The sequence below is a fragment of the Peromyscus maniculatus genome, chromosome 5, assembly GCF_049852395.1.
Source record: "Peromyscus maniculatus bairdii isolate BWxNUB_F1_BW_parent chromosome 5, HU_Pman_BW_mat_3.1, whole genome shotgun sequence".
Lineage (NCBI taxonomy): Eukaryota > Metazoa > Chordata > Mammalia > Rodentia > Cricetidae > Peromyscus > Peromyscus maniculatus.
The window spans coordinates 118,308,650-118,321,034 of record NC_134856.1 but is presented as its reverse complement, the minus strand read 5'-3'; the positions used below and the strand labels follow the sequence as shown (position 1 = coordinate 118,321,034).

The 12,385-nt window shown below is 46.6% G+C and overlaps 1 long non-coding RNA gene across 1 annotated transcript in view; it reads left to right on the top strand.

The window, feature by feature from the left end:
- LOC102917908 (uncharacterized) overlaps positions 1–12,363 on the top strand; it is a 29,511-nt gene extending 17,148 nt beyond the window's left edge. The window contains exons 3-7 of the long non-coding RNA XR_013051579.1: positions 1,356–1,602; positions 3,991–4,368; positions 5,188–5,309; positions 6,157–6,227; positions 9,084–12,363. This is a non-coding gene — a long non-coding RNA (uncharacterized LOC102917908). The remainder of the gene's footprint in view (positions 1–1,355; positions 1,603–3,990; positions 4,369–5,187; positions 5,310–6,156; positions 6,228–9,083) is intronic.
- The last annotated feature ends 22 nt before the right edge of the window (positions 12,364–12,385 follow it).

Sequence of the window (12,385 nt, the reverse complement as noted above, 5' to 3'; positions counted from 1 at the left end):
GGGAGCCCCATGTGAGTCACGGACTCAAGCCCGCCTCACCTGTCCAGCCCTTTTTCTATCTGCTCTTGCCACCTCTTCCTCATCCTATTCATTACTCACTTGTCTCAGAATGACTCTGTGCCTCCTTGCTGGACCATGTTGGGTTTCTCTTGTGCCTGGCTCCACTGTGAACTGTAGAATCACAAGGGGCCTACACAACAACAGATTGAACAATATATGTCCCCAGCCATCCAAGGGCGATGGTTGGATGCTGTGCACTGGGTCTTGTCTTAGATTCTACCAATTGTATATGGAAAATATTAGGCACAAAAGCTGGGTTTGTACTGGTCGTGTATAGACTTCTCCCCTTGTTATTATTTCCTGAATGATATACCAGAACAAGAATTACATAGTGTTTTTCTGTGTTATTTATTATGAGCTGTATAGAGGTGGTTTAAAGTATTTTCAGGAATGTGCATAGCTCCTATGCAAATAACATACATTTACAGAAGAGCCTGGACCACCTCAGATATTGGTGACCGTGTAGATTCAGAGACCACCCCTTAAAGACACCAAGAGACAAATGAATATGTGACTTAGGGTTCATTGTAGTTAGAGTAACTCTAATACAGAAATTAACCTTTATTTATTTCCTTGGGGCTTGACATCACTACCTGGCTTCTGTTGGCCTCAACACATATGGCTTTTATATTTCCATAAAATCTTCCTGCCATAGGCTTCCCAGGCTGAGGTGTGTGCAGAAATCAGTCTTTTCAGCCAATAGTAAGTGTTCAATAAAGGGCCGGTTAATACAGAAAAACTGTTTTGTGTCTGAACTTCAAACAGTTGCAGATTGAGAACCTGAGAGTCCGCTGTAATCAAGATATCAATGCTGATATCTGCCAAACCAGGCTAGCTTGAAAGGTGGAGCAATTTGTGAAGCAGAATAAATCATTACACTAGGATGGTAAGAAAATCAGCAACAAGACACTAACTGAGATGTATCCCTTTGCAGCGGCGGGATGCAGGAGGGCACGTTGTATACTGTTGCACAGGCTGAACATGCACAGCTGCAGAAGTGCTCTTTGGAGAAACAGCATGCAGGGGAATGCTGAAGCAGTTGTTCTCCACCTGTGGGTCCCGACCCCTTGACAAACCTCTATCTCAAGATATTTCCATTACAATTCATAACAGTAGTTATGTATAATAGTATAATTATAAAATTATAGTTATGAAGAAGCAATGAAACTAATTTTATGGTTGGGGGGTAATATCTTACAGAGTTAGAATGATGTCAAACCTGGTCACCAGCATTGGTGCCTCTCTGAGGTCACTCAGATCTCACAGTTTACCTGCCCTCATTTTTATTTGTACAGATGTTCCTCCAACGGTGATGGGTTGACACACAGATGAACCACTGGTGCCGGATGTTGGAGATTTGGAAATGCCTCCAGCACCTGACCTGACAGCACACCCTACTGTGCTTCTTCTCGTGACTGCATTCTTTCTCGGCCCTGCATCCCACTGCCACTGCCCAGCAGATGGAGTGGATGTGAATCAGCTTCCCATTGCTTCATGTGGTGGTTTCACTGAAACCTCGGCCTGGGTGCTTTGGAACCCGTGGTGAGGCAGTACTCAGGGTGCGGCACATGCAGTGGAGTCAACCTGCTCTCTTCATGGAGCTAGGAAGGGGTGCAAACCCCAATATCCTCCAGGGCACACCTCCAATGACCTCCCCATCCCTAGATGAACCCAAGTAACCACCCGTCTGACCTCAAGTTCTATAATTTGTCATTTGAAAGTGACATTCTTTCTTTTCTAAATGACCAGTCTTTAAAGTATAATCTCCATTGTTCGTTATATTTAAGAAGAGGATAAACTTTCATTTTTCAATCACTAGGTCTCAGCTCCTTGTAGTGAGTGGATAGCTCCTTACAAGGTCTTTGGCACCCACAGATCTAAATTAGGGCTAGGGGTTCTGTCTGCTGTCTTCATGAGGTCATTCCTGGCCCCTTTACTGTAAGTAACAGAAATGCTGTAGTGCACAGAGAGGCACCAAAGGCATCCGATTCTAGAATATTCCTCATGGAATATTGTGACGAGCTTTCAGCAGCCTTATGCTTGGGCAAGCATCGGTTGCAGCTCACACAGCTGCTGGGCTGCTCTGGCCATGACTCTTTTGCCTGACCATTGTCCCTTCTTTATTTTTAAAGTAAAGACCTAGGATACCTGTCAATCATTTTTATTAGTTATTTCAATACCAAGTTTTGATTTTTAAAGATTTCTAAACAAGCATTTCTGAATACAATACTGGGACCAGAGGGCACCCAGTGGATGGCAAGATGAAGAAGTTTGTGAGTGGGCCAGAAAGCCAGGGCAGTATTTTATAAGGCTCTTGGGGTCTAGATACTCTGTTAAGGCCTTGTGTAGCCCACCTATCCATGCTGTCTTAGAAATTCCTTCTTCTCTGGAGTTTCCACTCACTGCCACCCAATATACACTCTGTATTCTCTGCATGTTCCCACCAGCCCCCAAGGGCGGGAGTATCTTCTTGCTGCAGAGAGCCAGACATGACCCACACGGCTACCCACTAAGATGCTCAGCTCCGATTTCCCCCCTCTGCTTGGACATAGTGCAAACTATGGCTGCTTAGGAGCCATTTTAGATTCTTTTCTGCTACGGTTTGGATGTTGAGTGACCTCAGCGGCCCACATGTTAAAGCTTGGTTCTCTGGGTGATACTGTTGAGAGACAGTGGGCTTTTAAGAGTCCGAACCAACTAAAAACCAAACCAACAAAATTGGGCAAAGAGGCAGAAGTAGGAGAGTTTCAAGTTTGAGGCTAGCCTGAGCTACACAGAAAGACTGAGTCTCAAAACAAAAGCACAAAAGTAACAAGAGGTGGCATCCAGTGGAAGGATGCTGGGTCATGGGGGTCACACCCTTAAACCAGATATCGAGACCCTGGGCCTCCTCTTCCTCTTCTGTTTTGCTTACCTACCAGCTTTGCTGTCCTGGTGCCCCGCCTCACCACAGGCCTAAAAGCAATGGGGCCAATGGACAACGGGTTAAACCCTCCCAAATTATCTTTATAACTTGATGGTTTCAGTAATTTGTTACAGTAGCTAGAAGATGACCAGGACACCCTGCAGACACTCTTTGTATTTTCCTGATGCCCACCCTGTACTAGAAGCAAGTGCCACCTGGGTTGCTGGATACAAGTTGCCTTCCCCATTGGCATTGCCTTGCCTGGCAACCACAGCTGCTTTGAGTATTCAATGCGGAAGACTCGGAGAGAAATACACACAGCCATAATCGGCACCTTAGCATTTTCAGGAATTACAGATGAATGGAGAAGAACTCATTGTCCTAAATCCCCAGCTGGGCATGAGGTTCAGGAAATTCCCCTTTGAGATTAATAGGCCCAATGATCTGGTGAGATAAGGTCTCTGGTGACATAATATAATTGGCCTATTATCTGAGAAGTCTGGGCCGAATAGCCATGACCTGGCCCTGAAGGGCTTAAATGCAGACATGGATGATTCAGGCACCAGGGAGCTGTTAAGTCTGCGGGTCTCTGAAAACACTCAGGAATAGGATCAGTCTAATGAGTGAGGTGCGGAGCCTCACCTGGAGTGTCACCTGGAGCAGGCTATTGTGTCAGAGCTGTGTCACTGTGTCTATGGCCTCGTGTGGAGAAGTTACAATCTTGGCGTTTCAACGTGGCTTCCATAGTAATGCATAAACCACAGCTATTTTATAAGCGAAATCCTCCAGTATTATATTGCAATAGTATACCAGCTTGGGTAGTTACAAGCCCCACTGTGGGAGTGGGGACACCTGTCACCGTGTGATTAGTACTGTGGCCAGGTATTCCATATCCTGTCACTTGGGTACTTTACTCATTAAGACAAATGATGATTGTGTTATGAGAATTTCACTAAATTTGTGCTGGCCCCTTGAAAACTGGAAGATGGGAGTCTGCATTTGACTTTTTTTTTTTTTTTTTTAAGGTTAGCCCTTGAAGCCGTTAAAAGCCAGAACTCAAACCCAATGCTATTTAAGTCCACAGAAGTCAGAGGAGTCACCCGCCACTGTGCCAATGCCACTGGACTGAAGCCGTGTGACCAGACTTGGATTCACGCAGCACAGCAGCTTTTCAGTGACTTGGGGAAATTTATTGGGGAACAATGCAGTGAGCTTTTGTTCTTCCACAGTCTCCTTTGGAAACTCCCTCTTTCAAGCCAGGAGGGTGAAAGACGAAGTCGTGTATCCTTCATGGGGAAAATACGGATTCCTCTAACAGCAAATTCCAAATCCAAGCAGACCAGGTTATTGCCATAGCCAAGGAACCTTGGCCTTAGCTCACACTGGGAAATACACTGTTTAAGGTGAGAACACTGAACAGGGCATGCTGGAGATGTGAGTTTTCTTTGTCTTGACGAGAAGCTTTCGGATCGATTAGGGAGACGGAGCTCAGTGTTTCTGTTTTTGTTTTTGTTTTTTCCCCATGTATCAGGCAAGCATCCCCACTAAAAGCCCAGCCAGGGCTTGTAAGACTCACTCCACAGCCCAGACAGCTATGAGATTCTCAAATGAATTAGGTTCTAGAGCCCATGATGTGAGCAAAACCTGACCGGAAATGCCTGCAAACTATCTATAGATTGTGTTTTCTCACTTATCACGCATATTCACGTTTCACTGTGCAGATACTTACCTGTGAGTTTGGGGAGGGAATTACCTGATCATGGCATTCATACCTCATTATCTTTTTTTAAAGGGCAGAATTTGAGGATACACTTGTCCAGAGAGTTTGGAGAAGGGATTGTAGACCTGAGACACATTAAAACATATTTTTCTCCTGCTGCATAAACATCATATTTTAGGGGGTAGGATAGGGTGAAGGGTGGGTCATGGAGGGTGGCGTGCAACCAGTTGACTCAGCTCGTCAGGTGGTCTCAGTCTTTTAAAACTGACAAAGTCTAAGGTGCAATGCAATGTGCATACTTATAAACCCGGCACTGAGGAGGCTGTGGCAGGATTGTGAGTTCAAGGCCAGCTTGGGCTACATAATGAAAGTCTGTCCAAACAAACAGGCAGGCAGACACAGAGCCTAAAGTAACTGGCCCCTGTTGAAACCCAGCATTCTGTGTTTCTTCTGTCTGTCCTATGTCAGACTCAGAACATGAGCAACAGACATTTTTTTACAGTCTGGACCCAGAGGCGACTGTCCTGATGCCCTTTCCTGACTCTTCCATGCATGTCTAGCCACATGGGAGAGGGAGAATGGGTGACCCGTGTTCGACTCATTATGGACAAGGTTTCTAAAGGAGTGTGTGAGGGCTTATGGAAAATCTAGAGTCTTAAGTTCATGTTCACGGCTTAATTTATAGCATTTTCATTCACCCAGTTAACACTACTGTGCACCTTTGGCAATAAAGAGAGAGACCTGAACTCAATATTTTTCTAAACAATGTTTCAAAGAATCCAAGAGATATGAGTGGATTTTAGAGGAAGATTTCCATGATCAAGTCAGTCTAGAAAATGAAGCACGAGATAGAGCTGAACAGGCTTCACTATCACAGCCTCTTCTGGGTTCTCAGCAGTCATATACACTAAGCATCCAGAGGACCATTAGCTTGAGGCCCAGCATGCTCTGCAATCCTTCTCAGCCCAGATGACTTTTCTGTGAGGCTGTAAGAGTTGAGGCCTGAATGACGAGGAAGCACGGAGCTGGATGATGCTACATAGCCATGGGAAAATTCTCCGTCTCGCTCAGTCTCTGTGCATGCAGGGACTTCAGACTCTTTCTGCCTTCTCTGATTACACTGGGTAGGAGGGGGGAGTACATGAGGTCACACGGGAAAGTGAGTGTGCTTTTGGGGGTCATCTAATCTTGAATAGTAACAGCCCTTAGGAGTAAGCTCCGCTGAACCCTTGAGGTTCCTAGGCAGGCTGCCTGCTGGTGTCAGGATGCATGGAATAGAGAACACCACTGCCCTCTGACCTACTGGCATTTTGAAAGCCATGAATTCTTTTGACCCAAGAATATACAGGGAAGGGAGGAGTTCTGCTCCTGACTTATTTTACATTTGTACCAAGGTTGCTTCTAGAAAAATCAGCAACCATGCTCCAGTGTCATATTTTAAAATCACTTGTTCTCCAATGCTACTGGTCAGTTTTCCCATGCAGATACAACCTCGTAACTCTTCACAGGACAGCTTTGTGCTAGAGATACAAGGATATGAAGGTAGGCTCTAGGTAGATCAGATCCTTCTCTGCTTTCTTTCTTACATGTGACATTACATTGTGGCTGAACCTTGTCTTCCTGCCACGGTTGTTGTTTGGACCTGTGCAGGTGATTATCCCTGCTCTGTCACTGACTGGCTCTCGGATGGGAATTCTGTTCTGTATCTTTGACTTTGCTGGGCCCTGGTCTCCCCAGAGGAAGACAGAGACTTATGAGTATTGATGGAGAAGTAACCTGTCAGAGTGGAAATATTCCTGGTGTGGAAACGGCAGTGGTTGTGAAATTACTATTTCCCCAGCTGTCACTCAAGCAAATAGTGTGTGTGTGAGTGTGTGTGTGTGTGTGTGTGTGAGTGTGTGTGTGTGTGTGTGAGTGTGTGTGTGTGTGAGTGTGTGTGTGTGTGTGTGTGTGTGTGTGTGTGTGTGTGTGTGTCTAATATATTGTCAAGCAGACAATTTCTGAGAGGGTGGAAACCCCTTTGGTCTACTATGCTCCTGGCCCTTGGGGACCTGACCAGAAGGTGCAGTGCTTGTGGAATGCATACATACTTGGTTCATGGCCATGGAGAAGAAGGAAAGGACAAGGGAGGAAGGGAAGGAGGATGGAGGAGACTTTGAATTGGCAGGACAGAGTGTCACCTCTGTTCTTTCCTTACTGTAGAGGCCAAGAGATGTGATGAACTGTTTCCTGCTCCATTCTTTCCAAGTACAGGAGGTCCTGTGCACCCATGGGTTCTGCATCTTTGAACTCAACTAAGTGCAGATCAGAAACACTGAAAAAGAAAAATGCACTGGTACTGAACAGGATCAGGCTTGTTCTCGTAGTTTCCTCCACAATGTGGTGTCAAATGATTTAAACGCTATTTCTAGTACGTATTTTGAGAAATCTAGAGCTGATTTGAAGTAGGTAAAAGAATGTGAGCAAGTTCTATGTATATACTCTGTCATTATATACGAGGTCTTGAGCATCGGGTGATGTAGTTTGGATGTGGATTGTGCCCCAAAGTCCCAGTTACCAGTCAGTGTCACTATTGGGAGGTGGTGGGAACTTGCGGAGAAGGACCAAGTGGGATGATCTGGGTCCTCAGAGGTATGCCCTTGAGTAGGGAGGGCTGTGTGCTGTGGGTCTTTTTCTCCTTTCTCTGATCCCCTGAGGTTATCGCTCCACCAAATGCTCCCTGATACCATGAGTGACTTCAACACAGGCCCAAAAGCAAAGCGGCCAACTGTCCAGGGACGGAACCCTTTAAAACTGTGAGGCAAACCAACCTTTCGACTGTTTCCAAGTTGATTATCTTAGGCATTTGTTACAGTAACGGAAAGTGTGTGACAAATGTGGTCCACCAGCTTCTTCTTTTCTTTCTTTCTTTCTTTCTTTCTTTCTTTCTTTCTTTCTTTCTTTCTTTCTTTCTTTCTTTCTTTCTCTCTCTCTCTTTCTTTTTTTTCAAATAAGAACAACTATTCCCTGTTTGATTTCCTATATTTATTTTTATTTATGTTTATGTGTCTATGAGTGTATGTGCATGTGTACATGTGTGTGAGTGCCTGTGGAGGTCAGAAGAGGGTGTCAGATCTCCTGGAGCTATGGTTCTAGGCCATCATGAGCTCTCTGATGTAGGTGCTAGGGACTGAACTCTGGTCATCTGCAAGGGCAGCGAGTGCTCTTTAACTACCTGGCTATCTTTTTTGTCCCCTTTTGATTCTTTGTAACCCATAAGCCCATGCCCTTTAGGAGTCAGATAATCCCATAGTTGGGCCTGGGTGTACCCGGCTAGGTCTGCATGCTGATGATATTGAAATCTCCCGATGTTTCAGGACAGTCCACAAACACTCGTTTCTCTCACTGTGAGGAGTTCCCTTTGTTTCTGGGCCTTAGCCTCTCACTTTCTTTCTACTTCTCTTCCCCTGGGGGCCATGATGCATGGGGGAAGGGTACCACAGTCCAGAGCAAAGAGCACTGGGATTGCAACCAGGAGATAAGGTTCAAGTCCCAGCCTAGGTACTCATTCATCATGTGGTCTTGGGCAAACTGCCTGGCTTTGCAGTCTTAATGAGCCCCAGGGCCACTGATGCTTTCTTCCTGGTAGGATGCCATGTGAATCCCAGGGCAGGAAGCTCAGCACTGCATCTGAACTGTGACCATACAGCCCCCCTCTAGAGGTTCCCAACCTGGTAAAGCCAGGGATGCTTTGCAGGTGGCCGGAGCCAGTCAATGGCTCCCATCATATTTCACCAACCCTACAATAATGATAATAACAATCACCATCATCATGATGTGCTGTACCAGCTTTTAATCGATGCATTAATTAAAAAAACAAAAAACCCAGACTCACTATACCATTAGCCAAGAGTCTGGGCTTGAGATTTGACAACAAGCTGAGGTTTGTGCCTCAGTTTACCCCTCTGTAGCATCAAGGAAGTGGTCGACACATGCCTCTACAACAGTGAGCCCTTTCAGGTTCACTGTGCCCAGTCCTAATTTCTCAGTAAAAGAAGCCTGAAGCTCAGAGTCGACCTGTGGATCAGGCCCAACTCAAACTTGACGTGAAAGTCCAAGTGGGTGAGTGACCTAGGAAGCTCCCTCTACTTAGTGACCTGCAGATCTGAGGAGCAGGACAGGAGATGGCCACTCCCTTGGCCCTCAGCCAGTGGGGTGCCGGAGCAACACCAAACCTGCTTAAGTGACTTCCAACCTTGTTTTCTGGATTGGCTTGACCCGTCAGGTAGCTGAGGCCTCATCATGGGATGGTCTTGTTCTGCTGTGGGACCAGTTGCCTGGCGTATCATCTGCCAGCCACAGAAGTCCTCCAAATACAGATGACAGCGCTCTGTTTTTTTCTTTAATTTCTGAGCACAGGAAGGAAGAAAGAGAACAGCTAACCAGGGACACAGATTTTATAAACCATCTTCTTAAGGATAATCCAGCAGTGGGCAGAAAGATGGCCAAGGTGGGTGAGAGCGTCTAAGTTTTTAAAACTCAGACACATGAACAACCTTCCCTGCCAAGGGTTGAGAAGAGGAACTGGTCCTTGGAAAAGCCCAGGGCATGCCTTGCTTTTTCACTATGTGCTGGGCTCTTGTTAATGACAGCGTGGTACATCTGAGGGTGGATTCTGGCTCGCAGTAAGAAATGACGAGGGCAAAGAGGGTGTGTCTTACACACCAACAACTGAGCCATTGTCCTACACCCCCCAGGGCACACCCCCCCCCTTTCCCTGTCACTGGATCCCTGGGCTTAGCAGTCAGTGTGATAAGACTGCACAGCTTCCCTCTTCAGGCTAGAAATGCCTCCTCTGCCTCCTCTCCCCTCCCCTCCTCTCCACTCCGCTTTCCTCCTCTTCTTCTCACTCCTCCTCCTTGTCCTGCTTTCTCTCCTTTTCCTTTTCTCCTCCCTTTTCTACCCCCCACCCCCCAGTTTCTCTCCTGCTTCTGTAGTTCTCATAACCTGCAGGCCCTCGAGTCCTACATAAAACCCAATCCTCTCTCCACTTTGGAAGATGCCATTTCAAAAGTACTCCCGGCTGAAACAAAGCCTCAAGACGGAAGGAGTCCGGAGGGACAGAGTCATTTCCAGGGAGGAGCAGACTAAGAAAAGGCTCACTCTGACCTCACCTGTCCCTCTGGCCGCAAAGGACCATTTAACTGGAACATTCTAGACCACACCCAGCCTCCAAACCACAGGGCTCCCTCCTCGTCTTCCTCCTGGCCCAGATCATTTTCTTAGGGGGTTGATTGTGGGTTTTGTTTCCAAAGCAAAGTATCTCTTCCTTAACACTCTACCTTCCTGTGGCAAGAAAGGCTGAATCACAATGGTGTGATTTATATTATTCCCCATTGAGTCACTGGGAGCTTCTGGGTGGAAACAAAGAGTGCTTAAGTTTCCAGTGGCCAGGTCAGGTCTCTGATTGGCAGAGAACAGTGCTTGGAGATCCATGTTCAGCATCTGGGTTGGCATCTCCTTTCTGCTGTAAACTGAGTCCCCCAACCTCGCTCAGAGGTTCTCTCTAGACGTACTCCCTTCCGGCTACGGCTATGCCAGGCTTCCAGCGGTACCTGCATCTGGATCAAGAGGACGCCAGGAGCTTCCTTCCACACCGCTCCAGCATGACACCTTGGTTTTTCCCAGGTACAGTTCGGTTCACAGGATGCGGGACAGACCCTCAGAGCATGCCGGAGAGCTGAATTAAAGCTGTTGTCCACACTCTAACTTTTGTGCTTCCTCCTGAGGACACGCAGCCCCTCACCCTCATCCTTCTACTTCCCCTCTCTTCCCACTTCCAGCCAGGAGGTGTGACTATGCTCGGCTCACACTCCTTCCATGATGAATTGCCTCTCCAGAACGATGAGGCTAACTGCTTCTAGGTAGAAACCTTCAGAACCATGAGCCAAAGAACCTTTGCTCTTTATAAGTTGGTTGCCTCAGGTATTTGTTCTAGTGACCGACTGCCGACTAATACATCCCCCAAAATAAATTCTGTGTTGGTTAGTTTCTGTCACCTTGACACAGACTAGAGTCAGTTTGGAAGAGGGACCCTCCGTCGAGGAATTGCCTCCATCAGATTGGCCTGTAGGCAAGACTGTAGGATATTTCTATTAATGATTGATGTAGGAGGGCACACCCCCCTGTGGGTGGTACCATCCTTGGGCAGGTAGTCCTGGGTTGTACAAGAAAGCAGGCTGTGTAAGCCATGGAGTGTAATCCAGTAAGCAGCGTTCCTCCATGGTCTCTACTTCAGTTCCTGCCTCTAGGTTCTTGCCTTCAGTTCCTGCTTTGGATCCCCTTGATGATGGCCTGTAAGGTCCAAGTGGATCATTGTTAGGAACATGGAACTTAAGAAACCATTTTGTGTAACTCAAAAACCATTGTGTAACTTAAACCCCGTTTTATGTAACTTGAGATAACATGATGCCCGAGCTTGCCACTAGGCAAGCTGATAAGAGCTGGTCCTCAAGCGAGACCACTGAGCAGCTCAACTGAACCTGGCCCAGGACAAGCCTTGATAGGCTAGGGAACCAGCTCCAAGCTGTGAACCGTGATAAATCAAAGCTACCACCCAATGAAATGATGCAAAACTTGGAACTTTGGAAATGGTCAGCTAGCCTCTGAATTGATCCCCATCAGCAAGAGGACTCGAGACTCTGCCTGGCCCTGGTCGATACCACTGGGCTCACACAGGTCTGCTTGTCAGCGCTAGTTGCTGGCCAGCGCTCTCAAGGACTTCCTGGAGGTCCATTCGTGCCATCGTCCCAGCCTGCCACAGCTGAAGGACTTCACAGCAGATGTGGGCTGAGCCTGCAAGCTTCTAAAGCATCCTCACTGGAGAAGATTTCCCAGTAGCAGTTCCCCCTTTAGCAGCATTTCTGCCCAGACAACGGTTTCCTGCTTGATGAGATGTCTGTGTAACTTTGATAGCAGCATGACATTGTGAAGAAGGTTTTTGTGAGTAAACCGAGCATGTTCAAAAGGCAAATGTTATGAGGACATCCTAATTGCCAAGCACCTTCTAGCCCATAGACCACACTCTCTGCAGTTGTGGTGTTTATTACAGCAACGGAAACCAGACCAGGACATATCCAATGTCCCTTCCCCAGGAATTCAGCTGCATCTAGACAGATAGAAGGATGGCTTTATTTAAGTCCTATTTTATTCAATATAATGCTTACTGGAAATCAGCCCCCAGGGGACAGACTAGCCCAGGGGCTGATGGGATTCCAAAAAGACAGACTAGCCCAGGGGCTGATGGGATTCCATGTAGTGGTGTTCCTTAACAGTTAGGGAGAGAATAAGTTAGTACTTGTGAGTCACTTTGTCTTTAGTATAAAACTATGTATTGCATCCATGTTGAGAAAGCTCTTTTTAGTAAAACAAAGCACGACCATTTTTGTAGCAAGCATAGCCTCTCGGTTAGGGATGTGGCGAAGTTAGATTGCAGAGTCCTGGCAACACTCTGAAGTGGCACAGATCTGTGTACCCAGAAACAAAAGCACGCTCCCTGGCTTTCACCTCTGAGGATTTCAGAACCCTTGGTGTGAAGCCTTCCACTAACACAGGCACACCCTCCCAAAGCTCTCAGGGCTGTTGGAATGTGCAAATATTTTTATTTTAATAAAGCTAGCTTTGATTTGTTGTCCCCTTTAAAAACAAGTCAAAATGAGTTA